The following is a 13,441-nucleotide window of genomic DNA, read 5'->3' as shown; positions in this document are numbered from 1 at the left end:
TGCTTGGGGTTGGTTTTGAACGAGATTTTGGGCTGCTTGTGAGGGGGTTCGAACATGGGTTGATGGGTAGAGGCTTAGGTGGGTTAGTGTACTCGAGATTCGTGCCAATTCGCAAAGGAAACGGGCTTAAAAACCGAGCTAAAAACGAGCTCAAAAACGAGTGTCCAAAACGAATTCTTCGCTTTTAAAACGATTTTTCAAATCAAATAACAATTTAAAATAAATGACTTTTCAAATCAAATATTCTCATAAAAATGATTTTTCAAATCAAATACTTATTTTATTTTCAATAAAATAAACTTTGGGAAAATAAATTTAAAATAAATTAAATTTACCTAAAAAACCAATAATTTAAATATCATTTAAATTAAAAAAACGAACTCCCTAAAAAAACATTAATTTAAATATCATTTAAATTAATAAAATGAATTCACTTAAAAAAAAACATTAATTTAAATATCATTTAAATTAATAAAATACTTCATCGACGACGCCCATTCTACCTCGTAAAACGAGCTCCAAATAATGACAATGACAACTAAAGAATACATGCGTCCTATCATCATCGGGTGTTTGTCGGGTTCTCTATAAATTCCAATATCGACGGATACGGGTATCTACAATATATATATATATATATATACACAACAATAACTTAAATAAATACATAGCGATCCCATGACACCCCATAGTGACCGGTTCGAAATGGTAGGGCAAGATCTCGACTTTAGGACGTCTCTCAAGCCTTTGCAGTAGCTCCTAACAACTCCTATCCAGGTTCATTTTATTTGACTCCCTAGATTCAATAGTTACAGGTTCTAAAATCGTCGCTCTGATACCACTTTGTAACACCCCCACACACCAAGTGCTTTACCAAGACCACCTAATGCACGGGAATGCTACCATCTCGGTTACCCGAGGCAAGTATATCAAAAGGACCATAAAAGAACGTATTTTATTAAATAAGTTTAACACGATACATGTCCAAACCAAAACTGTCAAATGAAAATACAATTGTTCCAAAATGTTAAACCAACTAAAGGAATTAAATGTTTAGAGACACATCGGAAGACTTCTAGACATCTCGTGGTGAGTCAACCCAGCTATCCCATGTGCGTCCATCTCATGCCTGCTCAATAACTGCTCACCATCCCTGAATGGATCACCGCAGTTTTCAAAACATTTAAACGGGGTTAGTTACTGATTGTACGAAATATAATATACAAGATACACATACACATAACCCAAACTCCGTCACAACACCAAACACCTGACTACACACTAAAGTTTGTAGTCTTGCCAGAATACCCATCGCAACAGATATTCCTCGCCGCCAGTGGGGGACCGCAGCCGTTCCCACCTAAGCCCCGCTTATCTCATCCGAGCGATAACCCATGTTCCTTAATGTGCAAATTCCCTCTGTGGCGGGTTCCATAGAGGGCGAGTCAAGGGCATGAAGCCACTCCCGCAAGTGACTCCACTCAGCCGAGGACGCACCTCGCAAATCATAGACAAGCAATCACAACCAACTACAATATCAACAATTACCAATTCCAATATGATATAGACATATGTTATTAATCAACAACCACCAATCATCAAAGAACCAACTACATGTAACCAGTAACTGAGTAGGGAATCCTACCTTGAATATGCAATCACACGACCTTTACAAGCAGCTAATCAATAACGCTCCTCTACGAAACCTCCTCCTATAATCACATAATCATGCCATTACCATATAAACAACAATATACTCCCAAATCCTTAATCTACCCAATTAGGGTTTAAAACAAAATCAACAAAACAATATAAAAATTATACAAGGATCTTACCCTCGACACGACGAACTCAACGGCGTAAAGAACACGACGATACGACAACCTTAGCCTTTGGGATTTGATAATAACGCGAAGAACAAGGCAACGTAACTGTTTTATCTCTTTGAAAGGTTTTTTAAAAAAAAAAAAAAAAGTAAAAGTGATTAAGAAAGTGACGGAAACCCTTAAATACTAATCACGCGTTATTAACAAAACACGGCTAAAACAACCCGCAAAACCCACTTACTCGATCGAGTAAGTGACTTACTCGATTGAGTGCCCCTTACTCGACCGAGTGTCACACGTACTCGATCGAGTACCCATCAGGCAGACTACTGTTTCGTATCCAAACATACTTACTCGACAGAGTAAGCCCCACTCGATAGAGTACCCATAGACATATAAAATGGTAGTATTACAAAAGGGCTTAATATTGGTAGAGGGATGCCATAGTTGACACACCTCTTTTTTGCTGATGACTCGGTTTTCTTCCTTTAAGATAAGGGCGACTCGGTTAACCAACTAAAGTCCCTCCTAGATGACTATTGTTATGCTTCAGGGCAGGTGCTAAATGAAGATAAATCGGGTATTCTCTTCAGTCCGAGTACAACATTAGCAAAGGCAATGCACTGCCTAAATACTCTTAAAATTACAAATAATAAAGGCATTGGCAAATACCTTGGGTTACCTACGGAGTTCCAATTCTCAAATAAAGAATTCTTTCGAGGGCTAATAGAAAATGCAACAAGGCGCATCTCATCGTGGAATGGGATCTTCTTATCACCTGCTGGTAGGCTTATTCTCATTTCTTCCATCTTATCAAATCTATCAAATTTCTTTCTATCGGTATTCAAGATACCGGTAAGTGTGGCCAGCAAGATCAACTCTCTTCTGGCACACTTTTGGTGGGCGGGATGTAAGGTGGGAAGGACTATTCATTGGTGTAGTAAGAATTTTCTCAGTCTTCCGAAGTGTGAAGGAGGTCTTGGAATCCGGAATATTGAATGTCTTAATCAGGCTTTGTTGGGTAAAAACGCATGATGCTTAGCAACGAATGAAAGATCATTCTTCTGTGGGCTTTTCAGACAGAGGATTTGTGGGTCAGAGTTATATAGTAATGGTCAAAATGCCAAGGAATGTAGTAACCGATCATGGGGAGTGCGAAGCATCATTTATGGTTTGACACTTATAATGGAAAATGTAGGATGGAAACCTAGATGTAATTCGAACTTAAATATCTGGACCTCGAAATGGGTAGGAGGAGATAATCCGGAGCCGAAGGATTGTCTTTTAGCCAGGGAACTCATGTTCCTGAAGAATCTGTGCGTAAAGGATCTATGCTACAACCATGGAGAATGGAATGAAGGAATGGTAAGATTAATCTTTAAGGAGGATTGGATTAATAAAATCCTGGCTATGCCGCTTAGTGGCTCGAGGATGTAGGATAAAATATACTGGTTGTATACAAGTATTGGTGACTACACAGTTAAGAGTGGTTATGGCATTGGGTTTGAAAATTATATGGTAACCAAAGGCACAGCGAGGGACTTATCAAGGCTGAACTCTATAAGTAAACAGTTTTGTAAGAGCCGTCTATGGAGACTTCTTGGCCCGTGTACATGGAAAGTTTTATTATGGAAGATTATTGCAAGGTCTCTACCAGTGGGGGAAGAGTATATTAAAAGAAATTTACCAGTGGAATCCACATGTCGTCTACGTTCCAAAAATGAGGTGGAATCACTGGAACATCTTTTCACGGATTGTTGTATTACCGCTAGGATATGGGCGGGAATGCAACTAGGGGTAAATGTTAGTCAGAATTCAAATGTGGCCCTGGATGGATGGATTATTAATTGGATCTATTATCTTGGTAAGCTTGAGGACGGGGAATCTAGGCGTCTTCAGTTCTTAGCAACAATCTAAAGCGTATGGATTTTACGAAATAATATAATTTTTCGAGGAGAAACGTTTATTCCCAAACTTTTCTTTAGGCTATGGTCACAAACAGTGGCAACGGCTTCTAGCGCTGAGTCGAGCGTCGAAATGAAGGAGGGGATAAACCCGGTAATGCTTTTGGAAGGTGCTGGAGAAATACAAATGTTGCGAGAAGGTAAGTCGTTCTTTTTGGTTGGAGAACCTGGTTCATGTCAAATGGTGAGAGTTAAGGTGGATGCGAGCTGGTGCTTGTCGTATGATGCTGTTGTGGGTTGGACTGCTTGTTCTACCACAGGGGTCACTTTCTTTGAAGGTAATATGAAAATCATGGCTGAGTCACCGCTTCAAGCTGAATCCCTGGGTGTTAAATTGGTGCTGGACTGGGTAAAATTGGAGGGCTTGCTATACTTGGATATCTCTTCGGACTGCCTTCAATTAGTTGGTCAAATTGCAGGGGTTGAAAAAAGGCAGCATCTTATCGTAGGAATCCTGGATGATATCTCGCAGATCTCTTCTCTCTTTTACTGCTTAAGTATTAGTTTTTTACCTAGAAGCCTAAATAAGAGGACTCATAACCTTGGAAATGTGATTTAGGACCGTCCTTTTTCTTATTTTCGGGTGGTCTTTTCGTTTTGTCAACTGCTTGGAGTAGGTCACAGCGAGGTCCGATCTCATGTTCAGCCATTTCGAGGTCATCACAGCTTGGTGGTGTCAACGAAGACGGTGCTTTCGTTGCGGGTACCCTTTTTGTGGAAGTTCGTTTTGCTAATTTGTTGCAAAAACCAAGTTATCTCCTCAACTTGACGTTAAGAGAAACGATTTTCAGATCTTGTCAGAAATTTTTGTTAGATGTAAGTCATTTTTCATCTTTCAATCTATCTGATTATAGAGCTTTGTTATTTTTGGACTCTTTCTTTGTTCCTATTCCATTGATTTCTTTATTTGTAGACATTGATTTGCTCTCCAATCTAGCCCAGGAGAGCATTTTTCAGTCTTTTGCTTACATTAAAGAGATTTTGGACATAGGTTCTTCCCAAGTCAGAACTTTTCTAGTCAATTTTATTTTCGATCAGACTATGTACCACTCTTGTTCAGTCACCTTGTTGAGATGGATTTATGTAGCTCAAGGAGTAAATTTGTTTATTAAGTTTAGTATTCTTCCCCTGTGTTACTATGGTGCTCCTTTCAAAAGAAAATTCTTCTTTTTTGTTGAGGCTCATCATATGTACATGTTTGATATGCTTTATTGTTTGCCTATGGTCAAGTATATTGTCATCTTTGACGATTTTTATCTTCCTCAAGTAGCTTGTCTATCAAGAGTGTCTCTTGGTATTTTGATTAAGGTGGACAAACACTACCGTGGTTTTGTTATCTTTCATATGCAGTTTCTAAGTTTTGTAAGAGAAATTCAAGCATGTTGTCTCTTCTTCACTTTTCTTTATGAACCATTTTTATTTGGTTGTACCACTTTGGTGCGGCTTTGGAATCTCACTAGCATTGGGTTTGACTGACTTTTATTTGAGCAACTCGGTTACTATTTACATCAATCCATCATGAATATTGCTTTTTGGAATGTTAGGGGTACCAAAAGAAGAATTTTGCGGAAGAACTTGATTTCTTTAGCGCGTCAAATGGAATTAAAATTTTAGCTATATGTGACACTAAAACGTCTTCTAAGCCAGGACCTTATTTGATGGCGAGTTTTGGGTTTAATAATTGTGATTTTATTCCTAGTGCTGGCTTACTAGGTGGTATTTGGTTATTTGGAAGAGTCTATCTCGATGACCTTTTCGATAAATGTCACATTCAAGTCGAATAGATTCATTGCTTGTGAAGTGTGTGACATAACGAAAAATGTGGTATTTTGCCTTTTTTTTTTTGTTTATGCTCTGCTCAAGCGGCTGAAAAAACGGACTTTTGGAATGAATTTCAAAACTTTGTACTTAGTATTGATTTGTCTTTCTTATTATTAGGCGATCTTAACAAGATTAAGAGTCCTAGTGAAAAAGAAGGGGGTGCAAAAGTTACCAATGCACGTTGTTTGAGATTAACTAAGTTTTTAAGTAATACTAATTGTGTGGATCTACCTTTTTTGGTAATTTTTTCACTTGGAGAAAAAGGAAAGCTGGTTCTGAAAATGTTTTTGAAATCCTTGATAGAGATTTAGCATCTCCTAATTGGATTAGTATTTATCCAAACATGCAGTTTGTGCATCATGCATTCACTAGCTCTGACCATTGCCCTATCTCTGTGAAGGTTCATGACCAAATTCATATGAAAGCCCCTCCTATTCGATTTGAACTTATGTGGAATCTTCGAGATGATTTTAGTAAATTGGTAAAAAAGTGTTGGCAATACCAGTTTCAGGGGTCTTATATGTTTTGTGTTTCTAAAAAATGCAGATCCTTAATGCAAAAGACTAAAAAATGGAATCAATCTACCTTCGGAAATATTTTTAGACAACTTTCGATTGCTGAAAAAAGTTAGAGAATATACAAAACCAACTAGGTTCTTCTCATTCATCGGTTTTAGAAGTCGCACAGTTGAAATGGCTAAAAAAGCGTGATGCCCTCCTCGACTATAAACGTATCTATTGGCAACAAAAAAACTCGTATAGACAAAGCTAACTTTGGAGATAATAATACTAAATGTTTTCAAAACCATGCTACAATTAGACGTAGTAGAAATGGAATTAAGCAATTTATTAATAAGGATGGTGCTCTTTTTATTGATCAATATCTCATTCAACAAGAAATATCTAATGGGTTCAAATTGAGGTTTACAAAGAATCAACTTTGTCATTTTGATAAAAATGAGGACTTTAGGTCTATTAATGGAATAATAACGGATGAAGATAACAATTTTCTTACGTGTAAGGTTAGTAAGGAAGAGGTTAAAGAAATTGTTTTCAATTTAGCTACAGATAAAAGTCCTGGACCTGATGGCTATCCTGTGGAATTTTTTCGAAAATACTGGGATATAGTAGGAAATTCTGTTACCAAAGGAGTTTTAGCATTTTTCCATTCTAGTAAACTTCTTAAAGAAGTCAATCATACTTTTATAGCATTAATCCCTAAAATTGATAATCCTCAATCAGCAAACCATTTTCGGCCAATTAGTCTTTGTTCAACAATTTATGAAATTATTTCGAAAATTTTAGCAACTCGTCTCCGAAGTGTATTACATAAGGTTATACATCCGTATCAAGGTGCTTTTACACCTAATCGCTTTATTCAAGATAATATTCTACTAGCGCATGAGATCTTTAACTCTTTTAAGCGTAAAAAAGGTAAAGAAGGGTGGATTGCTATTAAACTTGATATGGAGAAAGCATATGATAGACTTGAATGGAACTTTATTGAAGAGATTTTTATGCAAATGAGTTTTAATCCTGCTTTGATTTCTTGGATTATGGAATGTATTAAAACTGTTTCTTTCTCAGTTGTTGCAAATGGAAGACCGGGGAACGTGTTCACACCTACTCGAGGTATTAGACAGGGAGACCCACTTTCGCCATATATTTTTATTATGCGTGCTGAGATTTTAGCAAGATCTCTACAAAAGAATAGCAATCTTAGTTCTAGTGATATTGGTATTAGAATTGGATCTGGATTGGAAATAATTTCATTCCTGACTTTTGCAGATGACACTATCATTTTTGCTAAAGCCTCTAATCAGAGTTGTAGAACTATTAAATCTATTTTGGATAAATTTTGCACGATTTCTGGACAATTTGTTAATTTCGACAAATCGACTTTCCAGTGCAGTAGAAATATTGATCGCTCAATTCGTGGGACTTTTCGAGGTATTCTTGGTATGAACGAAGAAGCTCATTTGGGTAAGTACTTAGGTTGTCCTTTAATTGACGGCAGAGTGACTAAAAATATGTTTGAAAGTATTATTAATTCCTCTTGCGCTCAATTATCGAAATGGAAAGCGAATTCTTTATCGCAACCTGGTAGACTAGTTCTTGTTAATGCTAACCTTGCCGCGAAGGGAACCTTTCAAATGCAAAGTTTCCTCCTTCCCTCAAGTATCCATAACAAATTAGATAAAATTAATAGAGATTTTTTTTGGAATAAGAATCCTTCACAGCGCATTCTCCTAATTTAATTGGTTGGCATAAAGTTTGTTTACCAAAGTCTCTTAGTGGATTAGGAATAAAATCATCTGAAGTAGCTAATAAAGCCCTCCAAATAAAACTTTTATGGAAAATTCTTATGGAAAAGGATAATATATGGGTCAAAGTGGTAACTAAGATATATTTGAGAAATTGTTCACTTTTTGAACATAAGCCTAATTCAGTTTTCTCCTGGCAATGGCGTAAACTCATGAGTATTCGGGACATGTTTAGAAATGGATTGAGATGGTAGGTAGGTAATGGTAGTAATATCAAATTTTGGACTGACAATTGGGTTTTTTCTTACCCTCTTACCAGAGATATGGATGGTCATAGTAACCTTGATTTAAATCTTTCGGTTAGAGATTTCATAACCTCTGATAAACAATGGGATGTTAGTAAATTATCAGATATAGTAAATAATGATATTGTTAACCAGATAGTTAATATTCCATTGTCGCACAATGATATTCCAGATACCCTTCTTTGGGGGTTGTCTGCAGATGGAAAATTTTCGACCAAAACAGCGACATTGTTAGCACAAGGCTTGTTTCGATAGAAATATTGACAAATGTGAATTTTACTGGATTTGGAAACTAAATGTTCCTCAAAAATTGAAATTTTTTCTTTGGAAAACATGTGTAGATGGTCTCCCTACGAAAAGTAGGCTTCTAAGAAATCATATAATTGTCCTACCTCAATGTGTTTTGGCAATCATCCAATTGAAGATAGAGATCATTTTTTTCAAGTGTTCCTTGATTGCATCGGTCATCCAAGACATGAATATCATTAGCTTTAACAATTTTTTGACAGTCTACGATAATATTGTGAGTCAGAGCTTTATAGAGAAACGTAATCATCTTAAAAATTTAATTCCAAAAGCTGATTTCATTAATATTGTATTTATTTGGTGGAATGCATGATTCCATAGAAATGACATTATTTTTAATGATGTTTATTTTAATATTAGCAAAACTATCCTTTTATGTAATAATAGCATCAAGATTTGGATTGAGACTAGACATAAGGATCTTAAGAATCCTGATAAAGACGCGTCAATTAAAATTACTACTAGTAAGGAAGAAATTTGGTGGGAGAAACCTAAAAATGGGTTTCTAAAGCTAAATTTTGACGGATCAAAAATAGATGGTAATAAAGCTGTTCTATTTTTTTGATAAAATGTAAGTGTATTATATCAAAAAGAATGGGAAACCATACATTTAGAACGGACCAGGATATACTATAAGAGAACATAATGGTAAAGTCATTTTGCTAAGAACGAAAAAATGCGGATCAAATAGTATTGTTATTGCTGAAACTCTCGCTTTAACAGAAGGCGTTTTAGCACCTAAATATTTAGGAATCTCGAAGTTAATTGTAGAAGGTGATAATTTATGTGATCAACTCAATCCGTAGTACTTGGCAAATTTCTTGGGAAATTTCTAGTATTATCAAGGATGTAAACTTAGATATTCAGTTCTTTGATGAAGTGATAATTAAACATTGCTTTCGTAAAGCCAACAAAGTTGCCAACGTTATGGCTTCTATTGGACATTCATGTCCAACTCTTTCGAGGTGGTTTGAAAGTCGGTGGCTTCAACTTACCTCTATCATTCGAAATGATGAGATAGGTTGGTCCTACCTTAGAGGATCAATGTTTTATTACCTAATCAAAAAAAAAAAAAACTATGGGTCAATAATTGTTGTAAACCTTTCTTGTCAGTTGCCAAAAAAAAAAAATAGCTAGATATGCATAAATTATGACGTCAAAATTCTAATCTCCATGATTTCCTTGCTTGAATTAGCATTTCCTTAATCAATCCATAAAAACTTGCACAAAAACAAAACAAAAAATGTTTGTATAGTTTCTTCACCTCGTAATCTCATAACAGTTTCTCTGTTTTTGCACTTTATTTGGGAGCAAGTTCTTGTAATTTTATCTCAATTATATGACTTAAAATAGCATATTGGTCCTCTCCATTTCGTAAAAAAATAATAAAAATAAATAAAAATAAAAAAGGTCCATTACCTTTCATTGGCACAGACCTAATTTTGGGTATATTGGATAGTTGTAAATACAGTGGAGTAGAAAAAGGTAAATGAATGAAAATGAGATATACTCATATACTCCTTCTCTCCCAGTCATTTATTGTCCTATTCCATTTTAGAGTGTCTCGGTCAATTATTGTCCTTTCTATTTTAAGAATGAATTTGATGAGCAATTTGATCATTTACCTTCAATATGGTCCGCTTGTCATTTAGGAATTGCACCCCTCCTATTTCCTTGATCTTTGTACCAAAAACAAAGGACAATAAATGATCAGAACAAAAGGAGGATATATAATAATAAATGGTGAGGATCCAAATTGCTCAAAATCATAATAAACCCCACATGTGGTGAATGTGTAGGCAGCACGTTATATAGAAGCGTGATAAAGAAGCCCAAGCCGTGGACAACTAATAATGGTTTATAAGCCAACCGACTACAGTATCACAGTCGAATCTCATACACACTTGTACAAGACAAAACACAAAAGCCTCAAGATGTGACTCTTTGACCTTCCTGCTCACGAGAAAGTCACAAAAACAATCGCTAGTTTTACTATAGAAGGATATATCCGTCTATAGTAAAATAGGTTAAAAGTAGTGACATTTTTGGCCCACTACCCCACTTGTTACTTGTCCTATTAGAAATGTTGTATTGTATTTGGTCCGTCTTTAGTTATAGACGGATATGTGCCGTTTATAATAAGATTTTGCGCAAAAACAATTAGGAGAACGCCCACGAAGACATTTCAGCCAGATATAGTTCGAGGTCGACGCGTTGGCCGATATTGTATGTCATCTCAGAGGAGTTGGAAATATGTAGCCAATGAGAATGAGGAGACTGGGTGATATCGGAATGCAGTTAAGTTGTAAACTAGTCATCTCATTTATCATCTGTAAGTACTCCATAAGACGCAACCACACAAATTTATTTGAGATGATGTTTTATGCGAGAGAGAGTGAGACCAACTCGTCGAACCTAAAAATCAAACACAACATAAATAGTAATTTGGTCAATCTCACCGTGTGAAACAAGCTCATACGAAAGAAACTCACAGGCAAACCACCAAAACAACTTGGCCATACATTCATAGCAGTAGCTGGTTACATCAATGGCAGGGCCCCCCCATCGATAAGGGCATCAACAAATTGAGTTTTCTGTATTTATTTCACCTCACATTATTAAAATTTGATGTATAAGAGTAATACAAACTACAAAGTATATTGAAACCAAACAAAATATTAACAACCCTGTGTTATGGTTAATACGAAGGTACCATGTTAGACCGCTAACAAACCATTATGTTAACCACAAAAACTGAAATAAGATGATTGTATATGTGAGACGAATTATTCGGTCCTATAACTTGTTATGGATATATCACACATTTGCACCTCGTCAACACAATGAAATGAGTTGGTCTCCTTTTAGACGTATCATTTTGGTCTAAAACAATAAGACAGGATTTTGACACCATTTTACAACCAAATGTGACCACTTTTGAAAAATAAGTTATCATAAATTGTAACACTAGCTGAACAATTGGGTTACATTTGACCATAAAATGATCACATAACCTCATCTTATTTGTTTCAGACGGAATTGGCCATCTAAAACAAGAATTTGCGATGAAATAAATAGCTATAATGATATCTCAGAAACATCAAGCATATATAATGGCCCATGTTTAAGACTTTTTACTGTATATATTGATTTCATGTTTGTTAATTTTTGACTATAAGGAGACAACCTTACTAAAGCAGGGAATCTTTTGGAACATACGATGTCGTTTACCCTTAATTACTTAGGTTCGTTAGTAGTGAGTTTGCCTCTCTCTCACGGAAGAAATTATGAGCACTGGACCAGCCCTCTTTCCATAACATGGTAACTAACAACATAATTGAATTGTGACCCTTTGAAAAGAAATCCCTATATATTAGGGCAATAATTAATGCCACCCATCCCCCTAAATTAAATGATACTCCGTAGATTCCAGTGGTCTTACAAACAACTACTCCTACATTGGTAGATTAGACCCGATAAAATTGAGCCCAGACTCGAACCTTTGTATTTGAGATCTGAATCCGGACAACTCAAAAGTGACGCAGAATCTAACTGACCCGACCTCACCTAACCTAACCAAAGTTCATGGGTCTAGTGTGCAGACATGTACGTGGGTCTAGTGTGCAGCTCTAGGACTCTAGGGTAGATTAGTATCATTCTAAATGAGCAGAGATTTAAATACTCTGTGGAAATTAGTATCATTCCAAGACCATCCACAATGAAGATTTGATTGCCCTACCACTAGGCTTCATTTACAATCACTAAAACAGGAACTGTACACTGGCTTAAATTCATGAATGATTACTGCGTGTTATTTAATAATAAAAATAAGATGACATTCTATAAAACCGTTGCATAACCTAGAGCGGAGTCGTTACAACACAAAAACTCATTTTAGACGGACACTATACGTCTAAAGTTGTAGACGGGTCAAATATGTCACCACTTTCATAATAAGACAAACAACAAGTGGGATGGTGGGGGTTGTCTTATTATGAAAGTGGTGACGTATTTGACCCGTCTACATCTTTAGACGGATATACCCGTCTACAATGAGACTAATTGTCGTTACAAGTCACTTACAACTACAAGCACTCAACGGTCTTATTTGAGTTTAAGCCAGTTTGGACAATTCAGATTTATTTCAAAAAATGGAATGCTCTTAATGATCGCAGAACAAGGTTATGAATCACAATTTGCATAATAATCAAATTCCAGTAATTCCAGAAAATAGATGTCCGATGTCTAGATCACTTCAGTCTAAAAATCAATGCGACAATTAGCAGCAAGATAACTCACCTGCATGTTGCACTTTTTCAATGCGGCAAGAGACGACTTCTCAGATAAACCAATCTTCGAAATTCACGTAACAAGCTTCCTGTAAGAACCACAAACTCTTAAAATGCTTCTAAATGAGTTTCGCGAAAAAAAATCAATTGTGTACCTCCTTTTACCAGTGAAAGATAATATCGTGGAGCCAGAAGTAAAGGATACGAAATGCTTCATGCAACTAAACTAGATCAACACTAATTTTCACTTTTGACTAGATAACAGAATAGTCTACAGGTACCATGCACTATTAAGCTTTGGTATATAAGATTTCTCTTATATAGTATGATAGAGAATCAAGTCTACAATAACAAAAGTGGAGACCACTTTGATCCTCTCCTTTTGAATTGTGTCACTTCAGTACAAGTGTGAATCTCCTAATTTTCGACTACTCTCCAAATAAACTTTATAAAGTAGCAATTTTGTGTTTTGTCAGTTAGTCTTGCTGAAAATGGGTCGGAGCAAGTGACGGGTAATGACACTCACAAAACGGATAGGGGGAACAAGGTGGGGGCACCCCCATGTGTTTCCCTCTCTCCTCTATTTGGGTTATTTGTGAGAGGAAATGGTATCCGTCACTCTGGAGTGACGGATACGTGCCGTCTTCAATGAGATTTTGTGTTTTGT

General features: G+C 36.1%; 1 long non-coding RNA gene across 2 annotated transcripts; it reads right to left on the bottom strand.

The window, feature by feature from the left end:
* Window positions 1-936: 936 nt before the first annotated feature.
* On the bottom strand, window positions 937-13,186 carry LOC141656138 (uncharacterized). 2 transcript variants are annotated; one of them, XR_012548378.1, is made up of 5 exons: window positions 12,940-13,186; window positions 12,785-12,863; window positions 10,111-10,164; window positions 1,646-1,712; window positions 937-1,153 (listed from the first exon to the last, which is right to left on the bottom strand). It is a non-coding gene; the product is annotated as an uncharacterized LOC141656138 (long non-coding RNA). The 2 variants fall into 2 exon arrangements; XR_012548379.1 differs by lacking the exon at window positions 1,646-1,712.
* Window positions 13,187-13,441: the final 255 nt, after the last annotated feature.

This window comes from Silene latifolia, chromosome 5 (assembly GCF_048544455.1).
Source record: "Silene latifolia isolate original U9 population chromosome 5, ASM4854445v1, whole genome shotgun sequence".
NCBI lineage: Eukaryota > Viridiplantae > Streptophyta > Magnoliopsida > Caryophyllales > Caryophyllaceae > Silene > Silene latifolia.
The sequence above is the reverse complement of the archived record's forward strand: the minus strand, read 5'-3'. Positions and strand labels throughout refer to the sequence as shown.